The 13020-nt window shown below is 38.9% G+C and overlaps 1 protein-coding gene across 1 annotated transcript in view; it reads right to left on the reverse strand.

The window, feature by feature from the left end:
• The window catches only part of SFTPD (surfactant protein D), a 76687-nt gene that overhangs the window by 23190 nt on the left and 40477 nt on the right, over window positions 1-13020 (reverse strand). Inside the window, exons 10-16 of the mRNA XM_071438759.1 lie at window positions 12262-12343; window positions 10327-10477; window positions 4599-4738; window positions 3141-3246; window positions 1573-1667; window positions 1068-1197; window positions 480-579 (exon numbers count right to left, since the gene is read on the reverse strand). The gene's annotated coding sequence lies outside the window, so the exon portion shown is untranslated. The remainder of the gene's footprint in view (window positions 1-479; window positions 580-1067; window positions 1198-1572; window positions 1668-3140; window positions 3247-4598; window positions 4739-10326; window positions 10478-12261; window positions 12344-13020) is intronic.

Raw genomic sequence — 13020 nt, forward strand, 5'->3', positions numbered from 1 at the left:
AGGGAATTTCTACAGTAGGACACACTAGGAACAATGCCACAGGAATAACACAGCTTGCAAGGCTGAGCATAATCTTGACAGCAGCTGTTAAGTGAGTGAGACAGTTCTGAAGCAGACCAGACCAAAAAATCCAAACCACCTGCTTAATTCACAGGAAGTTCTGTTTGACATTCAAAGTCGTTGCTTCCCACAGGATCCCTCACTTGGGATACTGACTATTAAGAACACCTGTATTGAGCTTCTTCTCCTCCTCTTCTGAAAATCTGCTGAGTTTCCTGTCATCTGAGGTTAAAGACATGTGAGCTTTAAAACATGAGATTCTGAATGAAGAAAAATAACATCAAGATGCTCTTCTTACCATCCCTAGTCAGCTCTTCTACTTAATTACATTATAAAACTTTTACTATAAAGTCAAAAAAGTTTGACTGTAAAGTCAAGAACTTCTCTCTTCAGCTTCATGGAGCTTTAAGGGATCTTACCTTACACATTTGGAATGCATCTGCATATGGGACACCCATCATTCCACAGAAGTTTTTATCCAGCTCCAGACCACTTTGCACTCAGCTTCCTGTTTGACTCCTGCAAAGAATTCATTGCTTAGTGCAACTGGAAAACTAAGCACAGTGTAAATCTTTGTATATTTATGCCTTTATCCTTGAGAATAGCTGAGGTTTTATCCCAGCATTAAAAGAATTAGGGAGCTAGAGAGACAGAATATTGCAGGTTTTTGTCTGCTCCAGTACACCTGCATACAAAGGTAAATTGCAGTGCTTCATGGTTAAACCTGAGTTTACACCTTGATATTTACTCAACTGAATCAAACAAAAATATTTTGATGCTGATACACCTGTATGATGCTGGACTGTTCAGCACTATATTGCTCTGAGCAAGTGGTTAAATGTTGCCATCAAACAGTAACAAAACAAAAACAAAGGCCATACATACAAAGCTCAGAACACATTATCTAATTGTTGAGCTAAATACACCATTGGGAAATTTCTGTCCTTCGTTCAGCTTGGAGGAACAGGAATATTCCCACTCTGTTCCTTTGCTTTTCCTTCACCTACTGTAAATGAAATGTAAGAGGAAGGACATTCTTTTCTGCTGAGACTCCTTCAAACACAGGCCATGAAGAGGTGATCTTGATGCTTAAGGGCTCATAAGACACCATGGCAGATGTCCAGCTCTTCACTCTGGCTGCAACAGAAGATGCAGAATGGCAGCTTTTGCCAAAGCTGTATGAGTTGTTCACATTTGACAACTGATCTGTCAAATAAAGATTTCTCAAGGGTTTTCATCATTTTGCAGCAAACATTTATGAAGCAGAAGCCTACACTATTATGCAAGAGCTGACATTCAAATACAGTTGAAGTATCAGAAGCCGTAAACACATTTTGCTTCTCAACTTAAGTGCATATTGAGAAAGGTTTTGTGAAGATTGAGCTGATAAGAATCCAGATAAGGATCCCATATAGATTTAGTGATACAGGGTATAGAGTTGGCTCACACTCAAGAACTTTTAATATGCCCAGCAAAACTTGTGAAGCAGGTGTAAATACTGAGATTACCTACCAAGGTTATGGGATCAAGGCAGTCCCTACAGTTCTTCATGATTTTTATTATGTTTCAGCAGAATTTTTCCTTTCTGCTTCTTTAAGTTAATGATTCTGGAAAAGATTCAAAGTCATTAGTAGGGTCTTCAGGACCTGCATTTCAAGAGCTGATCCAAAAGTACTCCATAGGGAAAACAATGGAAGCTAACTAGGCAAGTGAAAGCTCAGCCACCAATGAATAAAGTGGCCTGTAAGGGACCTCTGGTGGACAAGAAGAGTGTTAAATTTCTTTCCATTTTTAACAGAGGCATTTATCCATTTAACTAACTTACAGCCATTCAGTTGAATGCTATCTCATATTACAGAATAATCAAAACCATTTTCCACTTGAACAAAAAGAATTTGATACAAAAAGAAAAGGAAATGAATGCAGTTGAATCATAAACTCTAAAATCATCTGTAACAATGGGATTCTTTATTGCTGTGTATGTACCACTAACAAAGTGAAGCTAAGACAATCTTTCAGGTGATATAAAACTCACAAGCAGTGAGTTCCCAAGGGAAAAGAGTGATCCTTTGAGGACACATCAGTCATTACAAAAAACATGTCCCAGGTTGGGTGAGGTGATGATACCTGCTGCTTCCAGCACATGCAGAGGTTGATCAGAGCCACTGTACTCAATCACAAGAGCTTATATAGCTATTTATTACAGGGCAGAATATCCCCAGGGATCTTATCCTATTCCAAACTAAATATTTTTAAAAACTGTTACAAGCTTGGGAATTTATTTTGATCTCATGGTTTGAAGAGGCTCCCAGCTCTGGGCTTTGGGATCTCTGTTTTCAGAGTGCATGTATGGTCTGACAGACCACACAGTTTGTGCCGATCCCTCTAGGATCACAAATTCCCCTTTGGTAACTGGACTTGTTTTCCCTTGCTGCTCTTTCCCAATCTCCACATGGAACTAAAACTCTGATAGCTTCTCACGTGGGTGTAACAATAGACATGGGAGATGGTTTGCTGTACAGAAATAACACTCTGAAATGGTTCCCGAGGAAAAGCAGCATGTCTTGGCAACAGTTGTCCTGGCAACTCAGTCCCCTGGCAGAGGGTGGTGGCCACTGATCTGTGGAAACCAATCCATGACTCATTTTTTCTCAGAGACCTGAGTGGAAAGGGAATAGAACGGGAAAGCCCCCACAGGTGGCTTCCCCCCATCCCTTGCATGGACAGGAAACTCTCACCAGTCAGAGAGGTTATTTGAATGCTTGGGAGAACAAGCAGCCCTTTGGCCACAGAGTTTCTGGTTCCCAGGAAATCCTGTTGCCCAGGAAAAGCAGTGCCACAGAAGAAAGCCATTTCATTTTCATGGGCTTGTCATCCCTGAGCTGTCCCTTTCAAAGCACAAGTGTGACTGGAGCCTTGGGGTGACTGAATGACCAGCAAGGGCTTGAGTGGGGAGCAGAAACTGTTGAAATGCATCAGCTGAAAGAAATGAGAAGTACCTGAGTCCTGAATGACCAGCAAGGGCTTGAGTGGGGAGCAGAAACTGTTGAAATGCATCAGCTGAAAGAAATGAGAAGTACCTGAGTCCATGCCAGCTCTGAAGGGCCAGAGTCAGGCTGAGCGGGGCTACACCAGGACATCGGGGTCCAGAACAGCAACACTTCCAGCAGGTGCTCAGAAACTGATCTGAAAGAAACATTTCTGTTTCAGAAAACATGACTTGGCAACAAAATTATTTCCTCTTGAAGTATCTCTCAAGGTTTATTCCACTGCTTTAATCTGAATTATGCTAATTCATGCATAGGGTGATTCTATTTAGCCATGAATATTTGGACACATACATTTTCATATAGGAGGAATGCAAAAGAGTTTATTAGATGATGGCACAACCATTGCATGAATTCAATATTTGCACAAGAAGCAGAGAAATGTTTTTCATCAGTTTATGCTTCCCCTTCCATTACCTGCACAGCAAACACAATAAATGTTTCAGGATGCTATTAGGCAGGTGGACTCCCAGAGATTTTCAAGGAGATGGAAAAAAGCACCTCAAGCAGTAAATCACACATCTTGAGAACTGCATAGTAAACACTTGGAGACATATAAAATCCCACTTCTAACCTAAACGAGTAAACAACTTGAAAAAATGGGCTCAGACATAAAAATTGTGAGCTGACTACAAATGCTCTGCAAATACATTGAAGGCCTATATTTGTTCAAATACATTATTCATAAGAAATAATTTGAGTTTTAGTTATATGCAATTTATGTTGCATAAACTTAAGCAAATACTTGTAACCAAAAGCTGTTTTAAAGAATTAATGAGCAATCTCTAAATAAAATTCTATTGCTAAATAAAATCTTCCCTGATTTGCAAAGCCATATGCTTCCTTTAGCATATACATTAATAAGCATATCTATTAAGAGCTGAGGCCTGAAATGCTGTGATGGAGAACTTAGATCTGATTGAGCTCTCACCAAGCAGGAGGGGTGTGAGGTGAAATCACTGCTTTTGAAGTGTTCTTAAAATATTTAGGATTCAACTGCAACAAAGTCAACTGAATTCTTGTGCTAAAGAGCTACATTTCTTCTCTAGGATCAACATTTCTGAATTTTTAGTAAACAAATAAAGACAAAGGGGAATGTAGCTTTTCACCTCTAGTAAAACACTTCCACTGTCCATTGCTGCACTCCCTTGGACGCTGAGTGTGTCAGTGAACATTTCAGGCTAAGAGTACTGCAGTACAGGGTGGTCCAGATTGAACTGATGTACCAGAGCTTCCTGTGGAGCAGCATCAGGGGTGGCTTGACTTACATTATCTGCAGTAACTCCACACTCCTTTGTGCTAACTCTGAACTAAACAAGTGCACTATGCTGAAGCAATATTGAAACTATTATTGTGTAAATTCTCATATTATATAGAAGCCTTAATAAACCAGATGCTTTTACACAGTTGGACATAACTGTGAGAATGTCCACAAAGAGAATATCTACAAACTAACACCTCCCCCAGTTATCATCCTCAAAAAGTTATTACCCAAATAGATGAAATAACTAGTCTGGCTTCCACAAATAGTTGTCTCTTCCATCTGAATTTAATTAAAGTATTCGGGCTGCTTGACCAACAGTTGAGACACTGCAAAGCTTTCCCTTTCCTCTGACAGGGATAATGCTGAACTGAAAAAAAAAATGAACAGCCAATATTTACAAACAAATTAAACACAATTAAAATTACTCAAGCAGAGTACCTGCTACCTACTTTCCACTAATATCCACCAGTCCTCTTGTATTCGCTTCAGCCAAAAAATGTGAGTTGTACAGAAGCTTCCTATCCTGTCTTCTTTACTCATCCTCTTTACTTCAAAACCACTTTTAAAGTTCTGAATAGTCCTGAAGTAGTTTTCCAGCTTAGTCACAGGGCAGAGGCTGTTGTGCAGACTGACCTCCCTTACAGGAATGCTGCAAGGCTTTGCTGCTTCCCTGCAATGCAGCCACAGGCTGTCACACAGCGGATGGGCAGCAATGCCCAGCAAGCTGTTCCTCTCCAGTGCCTCCTCTAGATCTGACTCTTTGGAATACAAGGACAGCAGAGATGAAATTTTATCATTTATAATTGTCATGCACAATTTCGCCACGTTATGGACTAAACCAAAATGGACTCTTAAAAAAATTTGTTTGATTTGAACCCCCTCCCCTCTGTTTTGGCTAATTTATGGAACAAACCAAACAGCTAGCTGTTGTCATTAACCTTTTATCACTGCTTCTCACTAGAAATCAAAGCTGCTGCATTTCTACAGTACCTTTCCACAGTATATGTCTTGGTATCTGAAAAATATTAGGGAATGAATCCTAACTGCTCTTAAAAGGTAGCTGCCAAAATATCAAAGTCATGAAGATTTTTCAGACCCAGGATTTTGAAACACTAAATGTTTCCAAAGACAGTGAGCCAAAGATATCTTGATGTGATGACAGAAATGCAGAAATGGGTTTGTTAATGTGTTCTGACAGCACCCCTGGAGTCTCCAATACCTCTCAGTCACGTCCTGTCTGACAGGAGCTTTGCAGCTCCAGTGCACTAAGAATGACTGTGACTCTGCCAGTCACTTCTCCTGGACAGTCTGAATAATCTTTAAATGACCCTGGTTTAAATACAATTTACACCACCAGCTGAAGTGTATAACAGAACAGGATCTTCTGGCACAGACTGCTTCTGTTAGGAATTGCTCCAGTAGCTGAGCAATAAGTAAGTTTCTGGTCTGCTACAGCTCAAACACAGCTCTCATCTTTTTGTAAAGTTTGGTGCCCCAAAGTTTTCAATTACCTCAATGGAGTTGTTACCTCCATGAAGGCTGTGAGTTTTCAGAATTTTTGAAATTTTTGAATTTTTTTTCATTTTTTAAAATGAAATCTAATTTCAGTATGTTAGTTTAAATAGGCAGAATTCTGAAAAATGTGAAATAGATCCCAAACAGCTTTCATGCGTACAAGAGAAAATTAAAAAAATAATCATCATTTTCACACCTTTCCTAATCTTATTTTTGATAACCATAGGCTACATTACAGCTCTTCAGACACACAGGAATTGCCTAGCAAATGACAGCTAACTAAGGTCACAGGAAGATTTACTGTCATTAATATCACCTCACAGTAAGAGGGAATGTTCTCTTCCTGTTAGTGAGTCACCAAACACAGTTTCTGTTTGTCTGAAAGTGATAAGAGCAGCATACAAGAAAGTAAATTTTCACTGATGACAAAGTGAATGAAGGCTCATGTAGCTGACAAACCTCAATGTGAAATCCAAGCAGGAATGCTAAAGTAGTGAATTTGTTACTGAGATGCAGTACAGGCATAATGGGGACATCATTTATGCAATATAATAAAAAACATTATATATGATATATTGGCAATCTATGAAGCAACATGCACATTTCTACCAAGTGACAGGTAGATTAGAGTCTGAAATTACCAGCAGGATCCATCTTTTCACTTACACCTTTGTCCACTGTTCTCTCTTTACCACTCTGTCTCTATTGATCTCACTTTGAATATTAGGATGCTCAAGCATTTCTCCTGCCTGCATATCATCCATTTCAGGTGATGGTGATGCTGAGCTGCTATTTATTCTATAGCACTACTCTCTGCTGACTTCCTTGGAGAAGCAAGCAGCCCAGCAGCTTGGCAATGAAGTGCTTTTGATGTCTCAAGTCACCTTCAAAAAGCAGGTTTTAATAATTTTCCACTAGCACTCCTGCCTTTTGGGAACAGGAGGATGAAGAGGACCCAGAAACACAATACATCTAAATTACTTTCAGCACAGCAGAGCAGAGTGGCAGCTTCTGGGAGCCTGCTAGCAAGGCCACCTCATTTCCCAAAGTGCCCCACATGTGAGAACACTGCATACAAATAAATGCATGGCTAATTTGCCAATTTGCTTTGATGTCAGCACAGCTGAGTGCTGCTGCTCCAAATGAAGAGTTTATGAAGGGGTTTCCAGCTCTGTAGCTCTCAAAGATCTAGGGGTGCAGGATCAAATGGGCCCTGGAACCACCAGAGACCCCGTGAGATGGTCTTTGCATCAATACTCTTGTTACTAAGATCCTGAAGAATTACTTCTGTCAGATCTCTGAGAAAGCTGCAGTAACTCTGGGAAATGTTTTTTTCTAGGAGGAATAGTGCATTTCTTGTAAACAATAATTTGCTGTTGTTTATGCCGTCAGTAATCACCACTGGGCATGCAACATTTTGGCTGCATCCCTCAGCTGAGGGCACAACAAAACCTGCCCAAATCACCTCCCAACCCAAGCTTGGTCTTCCCAAAGGCAGCTGCATGAGGGAAGCATCTAGCAGAATGCCCTGTCTATGCTTCATCAGTGCCTCCTGTCTAAACAAGGACCTTATCTCTACCTGGAAAGAGGAATTGGGCCTTTCTTCCCTTTAGATCAGGTTTGTTTACTTTACCTTGTCTGCCTACACTTTTTATGGGCCTTTTACTTCCTCTTAGAAAAGGCTGACCCCTGCCACCCAGCTTTTCTCATGTCTGTGACTGCTGTCCTTTGTGCTCCACACAGTCCATGTTTCCAAAGAGAACCTCAACACTTCATCACCCAATGAGTTGAATCACAAAAGCTGAAGAGAAACAGTGCAAATGAAGCAAATAATTAATCTCACAACTTTGCAAACATTTGCAGCTTCCTCTTAAAACTACTAGGATGCAGATTATAACTAATAAAAGGAAACCTTGGTCTTTTACTACAAATGCAAAGTATAATATTTGATACCTATGGATCTTAACTGGAATTGCTGAACTGAATATATTCAAGAAGTTCAGACATTTGCATTTAGATCCTGCTTGAATAAATTCCTATGATTGCTGAGTGGCCCTTTAAGTCTTCCTTTTGGCCTTAGTAAAATTATTTAAGTGCAAATGAGGCATTGCTTTCTTTGCAGTTTTCCCAGAAAGATTTTGGAAAGTTACCTGATGGAAAGAGGTAAAACAGTGAAAATACTTCAGTGCTATGCAGTTGATTTCTTCTTTCATCACAGAATAATATACACAGAAATCAATTTTCCACATGCACCAAACAACTGACCAAGCACTGACCTAGATATACCAGAAATAAATAAGTCATCATTTCAGAACAAAATTCCGTCTCTCTTCTGAAATATAATACTGCATTTATTAAGGGGGTTTCTGTGGTAAATAGCAGCTGCTATATGTTACTATTTGAAATCACAGATTTTATTACCTTATTTCAGAATGTATTGAGTTTATTGGAAAATGTGAAGTGATGATATTCTATTTATAGCTGTGCCATGATGATGAAGTGGCATTACTGTAAGGTATAATTATGGTGAGTTACTACTGGCCTTATTAGAAGCTTGTCTTGACTTTAGTCTCTATTAGTAGCTGAGCTTGGAGGCTCCTCTGATTGCAAAATTGCTGTTTTATCTTGGTCTGCCTATCTTTATTATCCTCCTCACCTGTTCTCAAGAATTCTGCAAAATGCAAACATTCGTTTCCTTTTTCCTTATATTTGCAAAGAATAGCATTAGATGGTTTTGCCAGTGACATTTTTAAAGAGAAAAATAGGAAAGCAAGGCAAAAAATAAATTATTCCTGAAATACCTGTCTTGGGAGGATAATGGCAGGATTAAGAACTGGGTGCAAGTGTGGAATATTTGAGAGGCATTTCCTCCATCCTCCCCAGGCTGCTTCCAAAGAAACCACAAGCACTGGTGTGAAGCCACACTGAGGGATGTGAAGCCATAACTGAGGTAGAATATGTAATTAATTATGTATATATATTAATTATATATATGTATATTATATATATGTATATATATTATATATATGTATATATATGTGTATATATGTATTATATATATGTAAAATTATATATCTGTATATATATTAATTATATAAATATGTAACTAATTATGAAAGGCTTTTGGGAAGGGCTAATGCAGTGACTGATCTGTGAGGCAGAAGGGCAAATTTGCCTCCTCTCCTGCCACTGAAGCTGCAGTGGTGCTGCATGAGGCTGCTTGTCTGTGCCCAGCTATTGTGGCTCCCTCATGGTTCCCGTGTCCCTTCTGCTGCCTGCCTGCATGGATGGACAGATGTGCCACCACCAGTGTCCAAAGCTGGGGCAGGGGTGGCAATTCTTGCTTGCTTGAATCAGAAAGGTTTAATTTTTCTGCCTCATTAGCTGCAGTGGAGCTGTGAAGCACAGTGCCTCAAGGCTGGCTTTGAAGGCACTACTCTTCTAGCCTTCCTTCAGGCAGAGAGATGGATTATGTGACTTTTCATAACCTTTAGTAACCCTCTCTTCTACACTTTTTTTTCACTGGTTTAATGCCTTAATAGTACTTTCTTGCAAGCAGCTTCATTTCCTGAGTACTCCATCTCTTATGACACATATATTTGCATTAGAGTTCTATTTTTTCCTCAACTTGGTAGTGTTGAGGAAATTCAGACCTTCTCTGAAGTTAAATTTCCTTCTTCTAACCCTCTAGATACATGAGATTTCTGCAGCATTTAACAGGTGTCAGGATAATGTTTTTCATGGGTCCAGAAAGATGTAATTGTTTGAGTAGCTTCTTTTAGTTTTAACACTGGCTAATTTCTAATTATCTTAATCATGAGCAGAAATCCTTTAACTGTAGGTCATTTTGAGCATGCTTGGTAAGGATTTTGCCTGAGCATTCTCAAATAGCTAATGAATTGTTAGTTACAACTTAGACTAAAAAACATCCTTAAGTCGATAGAATTCCCCCTTTTTTGGCCTTTAATTTCCTTCTGGCTTTTATTCTAGGAAAAAAAATACATTTAAATGCTTATAGATTCTTCCCATATTAGTGTAAAATATTGAACTGGGCTATGTATCTTACAGCACCATGTTTGCCTTAGAAAAAGGTATGAAGGATTTGTGAAAAACCTTCTGAACAACACTAGTAACAGATTTAATTCACTACCAGTCTAGAGCACATTTAATCATGGTAATCTAGAACTGAAAGAGCCATAGAAGATTAATTACCTGTGGAGTATTCCACCCTCATTTTCCATGCTGCCCTCAAGTTCCTCTAGTGTTTTACCACAGAATTGCATGAAATCAGGAGATTTTATAAACCTTCAGATCAGCAATGGTCACAAACATTCTTTCCATGCTTGGAAGGTTGAGGACTGTACTAAGCATAATTTTAATGAAGAATAGCTGAACATAGTTACCAGTGAGATAAATTGTGGGAAAGCCACTTTACTGTACCTGGATCCATTTTGATCCCCATTTCTTTCTATTTCTGCTCCCTTTGCCTGGCCCTGCATTCTGAGCAGGGCCACAGCCTGGAATATGTTTGCAGTTCTAGAGATGCCACTTGTTCCTGGGACTGAAGTGCTCAACACTGGCTCAGTCTGGCCTGCAAGGGTTAATGACCAAATTATTCTGTTAAATTTAACATTATTACACAAGGTATGCCATCAGAATTTCATCTATATAAATACAATTCTGAATTTTCAAGAAACCTTTTTTGAATGCAGCTCCATCGAAAGAAGACAAAAATGGAAATCAGAGGCAGAGAGTGCACTCAGTTATTTACCCCATCATTTTTGTTGCTTTGAGAAGTTTCAAGCAGAAATAATTTTGGAGTTCAACCTCCCATTAGCCACTAAGCAATTAATAGAATGATCTCAAATTCCTCCCCCATGCCACTTTATTGTATGTACATTTACCCAATTAATCTAAACAAATGATCTAATTTCTTTTCATGGTAAATAAATACATTGTACAAACAAAGGAACAGCAGCTGATAACTAATTAACTGATATGTCTAATTCATGATATAATAGAGACCAAATGTATATCATAATCAGGCTTCTGGAGTATTTGATAATACCAGCAACAATGCTTGTGAAAATTCTGCCCACACACATTCTACATTTAGGAGAGATTAAAAATATAATGAAAGCAAGGAAAATGTTTCTGTGGAATGCAAGAATTCTGGCTCATTCCTCTGTCAAGAGTCAATTTGCATGATGCTGAACTTAGCAGTAAATACAAAATCTGAAATACAAACAGAAAATATTTTTCTTTTTTTTTTTTTGCAATATATTCTCCTCAAGCTCATGATCTTCAGATCCCATCTGGATTTCCCAGTATTTTTTACCCACTCCCAGCTGTCACTTTATCATCTGTTGTATAAAGCAGATATTTAATTATGGGCTGCTGTGGAAGACATTCAACAGAGATATCCCTACCTACAGCACAGTGGTGAAAGAACTAATGATGCTTCTTTTCAGTTTCATACACCATTTTTCCCTGATCAAAATATCAGGTTTCATGATTTCACTAATTGATAGCCCAGTACTCAGAAATATCAGAGCTATCAGAGCTGAATAATCAAAATATTATTAGGGCTTTATAAGGCTGTCTACCACAACTAGTCATTAGAGGACTTCAGCTGTGTCTTCCAACTGTTTCCACATACATCTAAATTGCAATGATTTAGTCCTTGAGCCCTGATTAATAAAAGCAGGGTGTGCCAAGTTACTAACTCAGTTTCAGTAATTATGAGGCCTAAGAGAAAGATTTTGAAAAATGACAGAGAAGCTGATTTTTCTTAACCCAGTTTAAAATGAATAAAAATCTTGGCAGTATATGAAGCTAGCACTACTCAAGCACTGAAAAATCAGATTTTATACTGTTTATCAGAGGAGAATATTGACCCCAAGTCATTCCTGTGGCCTCAGGGGAGACAGTGCTTTATAGGCTGCCCTCCTATATCTGGTTACAGAGAGTCTAAACACAAGAGTTTCTACCTTCTAAAATCTGACAGAAATGACAAGCCTGAATTTATTTTTAACATGTTTGTTAGCATTGGGTGTAGATTAGATTGTAAGCTCTTTCTATTTCTTCCTTATATTAGTCTCGTATCTGATTTAGGGTTAAAATCATCTTCTCATCAGGGATCATATTTTCAGGGATACCTGGAGTGTTTCTAATTTTGCTTTAATATGTTCAAAGACCTTGCAAGAGTAGGTTAGCATTCTAATAAAAATGGCTCTGGATTTCCCTCCTCTGCTATGCCATTTAAAGTCACTGACTTTAAGAAACACTATGGACACTCGAGTTTAAAGAAATGTACTTCAGCCTCTAAGCAGCTACAACAGCACCACGATGACAAGGCTGAATTCTAGTACTTACCTGAGTTTTCTAGCAGGTTAGAAGACACTAAAGCTTGGGCAGCCAGCTTTACATTAGCCAGAAATGGTTCTCAAACAAAAATCTGCAAAGAATGTTTATGATGGGATCAGAAATATGCCAGCGATGTATTTTTCTATTTATGTATTCTTGAGCAAAAATTTAAACAGATTTATAGCACTACATAATTTAAATAGCAATCATTTGGATCCACTTAAGAAGTTAGAGCCATGAATAAACATAAAATAAATAATTGCATATCCAAACATCTCTCTTCTCCTTTAAAGCAACCATGTCTTCATTAGTACACAAACACTGGGCTGCTTGAAAGTCTGAGCAGGATTAGGGCTGGCAGTTTTCCTTCAGGGCCTGCACCAGGACAGGAGGATGTGAAGCTGGTGGCAGCAGCAGCATCATGTTGTTGTTCTATTATTTCTCTAGAGTCTTATATTGTTGTTATCAGATTTCTAAAGTCCATACCTCCTCAGTGTGTCCTTATGGCTGCAGATCTTCACAGCACAGACACCTTCTTCTACATGCTCTTCTCTCTCAGTTCAGAGCTCCTAAAGGCTCTCCCTGACTGGCCAACCCACCCCCTTTTATCTCAGTTCTCTTCATTGGTCACAGCTGCAGCCCAATTAAGGACATCGCAGCTCAGCCCATCAAGGACAACCGGGACCTCTGGGGCAAAGCCTCTATACAGATATTCAAATACAAATATTCAAATACAATACATTTCCTCTACTATAGCATCATTCAGCT

This window comes from Agelaius tricolor, unplaced genomic scaffold (assembly GCF_023055355.1).
Source record: "Agelaius tricolor isolate 1412-34295 unplaced genomic scaffold, bAgeTri1.0.p SCAF_13, whole genome shotgun sequence".
Lineage (NCBI taxonomy): Eukaryota > Metazoa > Chordata > Aves > Passeriformes > Icteridae > Agelaius > Agelaius tricolor.